We start from the raw sequence: 10,227 nt of genomic DNA, 5'->3' as shown, positions 1-10,227 counted from the left end.
TATTTTAGGTTAGCTGCATACCTTTATGGTTATGTTTATTTGAACTTGCAAAACTACCATTAATTAGCTCACCTGTTGACATCATTTGGAAAATTATGAACAATTTTATCAAGCAGGAACACTGCGCTTTGTTTACTTAAGCGAAACCTTTTCAAAAATTCGTCTTCTCGTAATGAACTGAACAAATCACTTTGAACAAAGACTCTTCGAAAGAAAAACGGCGTTTCCAAATACTGCAGGATTTCTTCATCATCATCTGATAACAAATAGTACTCATGGTCCAAAGGAAAATCCATTTTCATTAGACAACAGAAAGAAACGAACAAATAAACAATAACGTCGCGTAGGTATTCGCAAATGATGGTTAACAAAATCGAGATTTAATTACGCTAAACCGACTCTGGTGCCGATTTAACTTTGACGTTTATTTGAATCGAGATTTAAGCTAAATCGATGACGTGCAAGACATTCAATCTGATTTAACCCCTTATAGGACGGCTCATACAAAGTGGCCAGTAAACTGGACTGTTACGTTAAGGTCGAAATTAAATACAGTTTTGTTCCGAAGTTCAACCTTATGCACTTTTCCGACTTGTGTTGAAGCACGCTGGCCTGTAAGCTAGCCAGCGTTCGTTTTAGTTGCGCGCTCAAGAAATTTCGCGCCATTTTTCACGGTGGCCAGTATACTGACCACTGTGCGCCCGCAGCGTAGTTTTTACTGTCACCGCGCGAGTGCAGGATGTTTTTTGATGTGCTAAAGTGAAAATAAATATGTCTGGCTTTAACAGGTGAGTAAAACTTATTGATTATAGTTTAAGCTTTAATGTTATTCCCAATAATGATATAGTTTTATAATAAAAATGTGATTTATGAACGATTGAATGCCAGTCGGTCTTTGAGAAAAACATAACCTAAAAATTACATATGTAACTTTGAACTACTGCATAAAGTTTTTGTTTTGGTGTGATCACTTGAAATAATATTATTTGCAATATAATAATAAGCTTTTTTTTATATTAATTAATAGATTAATCACAACCATTCTGGTTCGGTAGTTATAACCCAAAATCCCGCCAGTTTTAGTACTTTTTTCGTGCATTTTCGTGCCAGTGTTGAAACGTTAATAAAAATCTTTTAATTTTATATTAACAAACGAAATTTTCTTTGCTTTAGAAAAAGCTACACTTACTCGGAGTTGGAAGCACTTGATGAAGACCAGTGGAATGATTTTATGGGCATCACAGATGACCAGGCCGTCCATTCTGACGTTGGTGGTGATTCTGATGGTGAAGACTGTTTCAACGACAGTATCATCACCAATAATGCCAGTAGCTGTAGTACCCGTAGGAGAAACCGAGACCAACTGCCAGGACCATCACGTTTGTCAGAACCTCCTCCCTCTACATCATCACCTTCACTAAATTTAACATCCTCATCGTCGCTGCCGCAGTCGCCACTATCACCCCCGTTGCCGCCGCCACCACCCCCGTCGTCACCGCCACCACCTCCGTCGCCGTCGCCCCCACCCCCGTCTTCGCCCCTACCACCCCATCCTCAAGTAGCCCCAAGTACTATTGAGGTAAACGATGATCTAAATAAGTGGAGCAATAAACATTTTCGTGAGCCACCTATTTTCAAAAATAGTACTTTCAAAAATTATGTTGGAATAAATACAGAAGTCAATTTACAGTCACCACTACAAATACTTACCCTTTTCTTGACACCTTTTTTTTTCAATCTCATGATTACTGAAAGTAACAGATATGCCACACAGTGCCATCAGACTCTGAACCTAACGGAAGAGGAGCTGAAGAAGTTCATAGGGATTTTGATAATTATGGGGTTCCACAGTTTACCCTCCCTAAGGCTTTATTGGTCGCAAGATACAAATTTTCATGTGCCAAGAATTAGCAGTGTCATGAGCATGCGCCGATTTTTAAAAATAATGAGATTTTTGCATGTGAACGATAATGAAAAAATGATCCCCAGGGGCAACGCAGGTTACGATCGCCTATTCAAAATAAGACCTCTGCTCACCCATTTTTCACAGATTTTTTCTTCTGTTTTTAGTCCGCATCAGCAACTCTCAATAGACGAAAGTATGATAGCATTCAAAGGTAGATCAACATTAAAACAATATATGCCACTGAAGCCAATAAAGCGTGGCTTCAAAGTGTGGGTAATATGCTGCGCTGTAACGGGTTACATGATTAACTTTGATGTTTACGAAGGAAAGTTACAAGTTGAGAGGGAAATGAGTCTGGGCGAAACAGTTGTTATGAAATTAGCTGGAATGTTTGAGCATCTGGGTTATTGCATATTTTTTGATAGATTTTTTACTTCTCTGCCTTTATTAGTCAAGCTGTTGCGAAAAAAAATTTTCGCTGTTGGTACTATTATGCCTACAAGAAAATTCTTCCCGTCTAATAAACTTCCCCTTGACCGGACCATGGCTTTGGGTGATAGTGCTTGCGCAATGACGAAATCCAACATTTCTGTTAGTAAATGGAGAGACCGAGGGAAAAAAGCAGTTTGTGTTGCTTCAAATATGCATAACCCAAGCAAAAAAGGATATGTGCGCCGTACTAATAGTCAGGGTAATAAGGAACAAGTCGCCTGTCCTAGTCCTATTATCGATTATAATAAATACATGGGAGGGGTTGATAAATTTGATCAACACATGGCATCCTATAATATATCGTGGAAATCACGACGTTGGTGGATGAAAATTTGGTTTTATTTAATTGAATCTGCGATTGTCAACTCCTACATTGTTTACAAGGATACCTGGACGAAGGCTTACCCTGGGGGTACAAAACCCATGACTCATTTGATATTCAGGAGCAAATTAGCTGATGAACTTATTGGAGATGAAAAACCCTCTGTACCTATTCAAAATGACGATGATGAGAATGACCACAGGCCAATAAAGTCAACCAAGAAAAATTTAAGACGATGCAGATATTGCAGTACTGCTTCTAAGCCAAAGAGAAGTACCTATGAATGTGTTAAGTGCAATGTCGCCTTATGTGTAGAATGCTTTGTACCATTTCATAATTCAGGAATGAAAAAGAAAATCTAATTTTTTGCAAGGTTATATTTTTAGAAGAGTTTTTGTTTTGTTATTTCTAAAGCTAAAACAATGAATATTTGTAGATTTTTTTAATGACTGATTAAGATTTTATAAAAATAGGATTAAAAAGTTTATTAAATTTAAGAGGAAGAATTTTCTGTTAGTTTTATATTTTTGAAAGAAGAAATTTTGATTTGTAATTCCTAAAGGTAACATAATGAGTATTTGACAATTTTACAAACCGATTAAGATTTTATAATTATAGGATTTAAAAAATTATTAAATTTAAGAAGAATTTTTCGTTTATAATATGTATCTAAAGTTAAAACGATGAATATTTTTAAAAGAACTTTTTGTTAAAATGTGATTATTTTTAGAAGAAAACTTTATCGTAACATAGTTCAAACTATGGAAATGTGATTATTCATGTCCTGAAATATAAGGCTGATGGCTACGTATTGTTTTTTTATTCTATTTCCTTCTAAATGTACTTTTTTTGTGCATGTCCAGTTTACTGGCCAGTGAACTTGCCGTGATAGTGAGTGGTGCAGATCGGTCAGTGGCCAGTCTACTGGCCACTTGTTTTTTTGGATTTTCTCGAAAAATATGCAGTCTAGATTTATTTTACTTTGACAGTGTTTTTTAATTCGGGCCAAAAAATATATATTACTTAAAATAAATTGCATATTAAAAAAAAAGTCAAGGTGACCGTTAAAGGGTTAAGGCAAAATCGAGTTTTAAATCTAGATTTAACACACGCTGCAAGCCGCCCTAAAAGGGTGATCAGACGATTAAGAGAGTTCAACACATTGATTAAAGTACTTGATGATGTTATAACCATAGCATGTGGTTTAATTAACTTGCAAGACTCTCTTATTAAATAGTAAACATAATTAGTAGTCTAATTTTAATAATGTCAATGAGTATTTCCTAGCTTGTTAATTTGGAAGGTAGTAGTAGTCGATTATTAAAAAATCATGCAATGTCTCATGGGAGTAGAGTAACTATAAATGTATTTGGCTCTTTTATTTGTGAATTTTACAACTTGTAAACCTGTGCCAGTTTGAAAGTTGACTAGTTTCTTTACCTTAAGATAACTGGCTATTTTTTATTACACAAATATACTATTAATGAATGTAATATGTAATCTTCAATCACTGTATTATTAAGAAATACAAAATTTTGTTGGCTGATTTATTATTTACTACTTTTATTTTTCTTAGCATGTATTGATTCCAAGGTTTCAAAAAATCTAAATTCTAAAAATGTAGTTTTTATAACAAAAAGTTTTTCTTTAACATTCTGAATTAAAGAAATCGTAGTTTGCTGCATACTTATTTTTTTTTTACAACGGGGAGATTTCATAAAAATATAATATTGATAAGGACAGCATATTATTTGTAAACCAACTATATAACATTATATAACGATGGATACACACTGGTTTTCCAATAACCCACTTAAATATTTATTATTTCATACAAATAAGTTTCATTGTATGCAACATTTATAATTTCCACATTTTTATATGATGCGAAGTTGCTTGAGCAAGTGTCAGTTTTGCATAGCCAATTGCTGAATCCCGCCAAGTACATTTGTAATTGAACCTGAGCATAGCGCTTCTTTGTCGGTTTTCCATCTTGGATATATGTATTGTAGGTCTTGGGAGTTGTTGGACACTTAATTTCAACTACTGCATCTTTACATATTCCAACTGGTGAATCAGCTATTATTGGATAGTTTTTGGATACAATACAATACAAATATACTTTATTGTACAACCAAAAACAATACAAATAACATAAAAGGAAAAGAAACAAGCGAGAAATAATAATAATAATAATAATAACAAAAAATGAATGTACAAAAGGCGGTCTTATCGCTAAAGAGCGATCTCTTCCAGACAACCTTTAGAAAAAGGACATGAATAAGAATAAAGCGGCATAGAGGTGTACTTTAAAATAATATATGTAAACACATATAATTATATAACTATAGATACACTTAAATAGATATAATTACAGGCATGAAACTACATATAAGAGTACATACATAAACATACATAAACATACATACATACATACATAGATTCATACATACATACATACAATATAAACAACTAATAGATATTATAAATATAAACGACAGAGTACAAGAGAAATATAGCACTAAATCAGTAACGACATTATAGCAACTTTAAGTAATGGTCTTTCAAATGGCTCTTAAATGACTCTAATGATTGTGCACGCCGTATACTTACGGGTAAAGAATTCCATAGTCGGGCCGCTTGGACAGAGAATGAGTTAGAGTAAAAAGAAGAAGAATGAGATGGAATTTTAAGAAGGAGGTTACTATCAGAGCGGAGAGACCGATCGTGAGAATTCGATAATAATTCAAAGCGTTCTTTTAAGTAGCAAGGCGTCTTCGGATTGAACAGTGAACAGTAGAGAAGCGATAGACAGTGAGTATTTCGGCGGAACCTAATTGGGAGCCACCCGAGTTGCTTTCGAAAATCAGAGATGTGGTCATATTTCCTTAACCTAAAAATAAACCGAATAGAGAGATTTTGAATCCGCTCGAGTTTATTAAGTTGGTCTTCCCTTAGGTCAAGATAGCAGGTGTCGGCATAATCAAGGATAGGTAGAAGGATCGTTTTTGCTAACACAATCTTTGTGGGGATAGGTAAAATATTTCGTAACCTGCGCAAAGAACTGATCGCACAAAACATCTTACGGCTTAGTTCCTCTACTTGTGAATTCCAAGCTAAATTTCGGTCAAAAATGATGCCTAAATTTTTTACTTCTGTACTGTAAGGAATGATATTGTTGTTAAAAATAATAGGTGGCAGAAGTGATTCATCTAAGCGACGATTACGAAGGATATTAATAGACCACACTTTCTTATTTTTATTCCGAGTTTTAAAGTTACAGTTTCCCGTACTTCATTCTCTAAAATTTAACCATGTTTCATGGCTGCTATATTTGGAATTTTTGCACCCATGATTAAAGAAATACGTGACCCATCATTAGTCTTACAGCGACTCACCTCATAAGCCCTTGAAGCTGTTATACGACCATTTCTTAGTTCATACCAGAGACTGGTTTGATGTTTTTGTCTGGTTTGTTCTTCTATACTTCTTATAACTGCATCAGTCAAATTGTTTTTTTTTTTAATGAGTCACAAGATTTGTCCTTGTATTTTAATACAAGATAATGCATAGATACACCTTCTGTGTCATTACATGTATAGTTTGACTGATTTTTAACAGTTCACAAATTTTAAGGTTTTCTGTTCTTCCTACTTCTAAAAACTTTTTAAGGACTACATCATTTGATGGCAAGCTAGGGCTACTCTTGGATAAGTCCCGTGATGTGGTGTATTTTATAGTTGTGCCAACTCTTGATAATACCGACTTTTTCCAGTAGCATTCATTTGTGTACTGACTTTTATACAAGATATTTAATAGTTTTTTTTTTTTTTTTTAATCATCGACTGTCCTCCTTACTCTTCTCAGTAAAATCTACATAAAAATAATTTCTGTTTAGATGTAACAATGTTATTGTTCAAATACACATGCAAATGCATTTAATAATTAAAGTTACATTAGGTAATAGAAACTAACTACGATAAATGTAGATTTTGTGAATGCTTATATACTAAATTACACGATTTTTTTAATAAATTGTGAAATAAATGGTGCGTACTTACGAAGAAGTCGTAACATTTCGAAATTTTACTGCACAAAAGTCTTCATTCGATGCAAGAAACTCGCCCAACATTAGTAAATCAATTCTAGGCAAATTTGAACTATCTGCCTTGATGAATCCTTGTTCCATCGTAAGCAAATAATTCAGATTTACTAAAAATAAATAACTGAGACATAATTTATCCAAATATCGTGTAGTAACAGAAATAAACTACGAAAATTGAACCAAAACACAAGTAAACTTAGTAGGCTAAGAATTACTAGTATTCTATTTAAATAGATGTGACGTCAGACGCTCTTATTGACGTTTCATGTAACATGGCCGACGACAGTATTTTGAGTTTTTATTTTAATGAAAATATTTATAATCCGCTACTTTTGTAGAAAAACAAATACATTTTAATTTAATAAGTCATAGTCATACATTAATAAATCATATTATATTATTGATTTTTAATTATTGTCATCAACCCTTATACAAATAACAATATCAGCAAAAGTAACCATCCAAAAACTTTTAAATCTACCTTTTACAAATAGTAAATAAAGAAATAGTTAGATTTTAGACTTATTAGAGTTTAGACTAAATATAATACAAAGAATAGATGGTAAATATACAAGTACTAATAATTAACAAAGAATACATAAAATGAGTAAAATTTACCGTAAGTAATTGAAAGAAATTACCAAAATATTACGTAAAGAAATACTAATTCTTTCTTACTGGTTTTTTCGCCCTTGTTGTAGTAGACGCAGTGGTCTTCTTTTCTTTCAAATTTTCCGCTGCTGGAGGCTCGACGGCACCTTGGATTGGGATTGGAATGGCATCGAGGTCTGCCATGCTCATAACACGACATCGTAAAGCCATCCTGTCCCAGGACAATAACACAACCACATTGCGTCCAGCATTTGGATATACCGAAACGTCGCCGTGCCATCATAAAGATATCATGACGCCTTTTTGTGAGGAACTCTGATACTGTGATGCCTGTTTATTTTAGGTTTTGGCGCTCCATACCATGCTCCTAGACTCCATATCACAAAACTTAATAAGAATTGGCCTAGTTCTTGTTGTGTTAACCCAACCGATGGCACCGTTTAACAGAAAAAGTGACGTTAAAGTTGGATAATTTTAAATGCTTAGTCACCATATCTGAGACAGCCTTGACGGGGTCATTTTCTTCTTCAGACAAACCATGAACAAGGAGGATTTTCCGGCGGTTTCTCATTTCCATCCGGTCATACATGTCAGCAAGTGCTTCTACTTGTAACTGTGACTTTAATGCAGTTAAAATAAAATCTTTAAATGCCTTAAATTCTAAGGTCAGCTTCGTACTTGGACTTGCTGTTTGCCAAGTTGTTTGCTGAAGATCCAGTTCAAACTGAGCCATTTTAGCGTGAAAAACCTTTGACATATCAGCAATTAACTGTTTAATTAAATCCATTGTGCTTCAGTGCTTAAGACAGTGGTAGAATATTTTAAAATAACTTTGTAGAGGTAAAAATGATTAACTTGAACACTGGTAGGATAATGTATCAATTTTACATAATATTTAGTTCAAAATTTATTGATTTATATATTTAAAACTGTTTTAATTAAAGAGCAAAAACTTTTGGTGTTTCCTTTTTAAGCTTACCCACTCGAAAGTATGTGATTAAGCGTGCGACATTATAAAGAATAAGTGCATTTCAAATAATATAATTTAGCAAAATCAACTAAAACCAAAAATAAGCAAATTTGGTTCTTGCAATTATTGAAATCGTTTGTTATTAACGATGATGTAGTTTTCGATTATTGTAGATACTTAATATTTTTTTCGTAATTAAGGTGGGCTCTGTGAATCTAATTTAATTTTGAGGAATATGATTTAGGTACTATGAATGGAATTGAAGTCGATATTGTAGAATTTTATTGTTACTATGTATTTTAATTGTTTTACGTATTCTGCGAAGAAGCTTCCAAAAAGGTTACTATATCGGCTCAAGAAAGGTTTCGGCTGTATGGCACTAGCTATGTCTGATTTGAAGCGATTTTTTTTTTGAATTTTTTTATGCAGACCCAGACAAACAAAAACAGGATGCGTATATTTTAAAACATTGCACACCTTGCAAGGTATCGCGTCGCCATCCTACTACATCAAAATATGCAAATAAGTCCGCAGCGAATGCTTGCCCCGAAAACATCGTTTCCGCGTCACTCCGTCGCGAAAAATCGCCAAATTCGGCTTTTTAAGTGATAAAAATCCATAAATTACATCAAAAGTTGCGCGCTGTCGCCAGCTACGCGGTCGTGTGTCGTGTTTCAGATTTCACCTAAGTTGAAAACTCGAATTTTTACAGCGAAAATAGTGTTTTTCCCGTACATAAACTGTTTATGCGTTAGTTTAGACATGGCGGGAGCCGCGCGATTTCAGAATCGTATGGAAATCGCGAGAGTCTTATTTGTATAATAAAAATAATATAATAATAATCCTTTTTTTATTTGCAACATCCACACAAATCAATATTACATAGCCATTAAGCTAAACAATTAAATTATACCATAAGGATATCGCAAACCCGGTCTCAAGCTCGGCATATGCTGGCAGAGCTGTCAGCACCGATCTTCCGCTTGAGCTGTCGGGTGACAACACGGTCGCACCAACACCACATACCATACAGAATCGGAATATAGAAAAAGAAACATGAAAATTAAATGGATATAATGAAGTATACATGGGACTAATATATTATAGGGCAAAGTGAAATGCTCTGGACATTGAAAGGAATTTCGTTCTTATTCCGATACATTAGAGTACAATTTAGCTTTGTTTACATTTGAGTTCCAAAGTAAGTAATAAAAATATTCTTTCAACATAAATAACGCTTGCTAGGTAAAATAGATATGAGTATGAGTTATTAAGTAATCGTTCAGACATAACCGCGCGGTTAATCAAGCCGCGTGGTTACGGAAACCCAACCGTCAGAAAATAGAATCGCGCTGCTCCCGCGCATTTCTATTACGATGGAGTCTTTACTTCGCGTTCAGTTGCGTTGCGGATACCGCGCGGTTAGCACGTCACAGCTCGTGAGTTCGCCATGGATCGTTTCGACACTGAACTATTTATTGATGAAGTGGAGAAAAGACCTGCAATATGGGATATTCAGTGTAAGGATTACCCAAATAAAATTATCAAGAACCAAGCTTGGCAAGAGTTAGTGGAGATATTTGGAAATTGTGAAAACACGTTTGAAAAAAAGAATATTTTAAGTAGGTTTATTCAAAAAAAAAAAAAAAATGAACTGACAGATTTATTTTACTCGTATAATTATTATTATGAAGCGCTAGTATATTATAATCTCGGTATACTTTAGGAACTTAATTAAATATAAACAAACTTCGGCTGTTTTATGCAGACATTTCGAGCATTTTTTAAAATGAAGGTCACAACGTTATTACCTTATTTTG

General features: G+C 34.0%; 1 pseudogene; it reads right to left on the bottom strand.

Moving 5' to 3' along the window:
- Positions 1-4,258: 4,258 nt before the first annotated feature.
- LOC123662777 lies at positions 4,259-8,170 on the bottom strand (annotated as a pseudogene).
- Between the last annotated feature and the right edge of the window lie 2,057 nt (positions 8,171-10,227).

The sequence above is a fragment of the Melitaea cinxia genome, chromosome 19 (genome assembly GCF_905220565.1).
Source record: "Melitaea cinxia chromosome 19, ilMelCinx1.1, whole genome shotgun sequence".
NCBI lineage: Eukaryota > Metazoa > Arthropoda > Insecta > Lepidoptera > Nymphalidae > Melitaea > Melitaea cinxia.
This window is presented reverse-complemented; position numbering and strand designations above follow the sequence as displayed.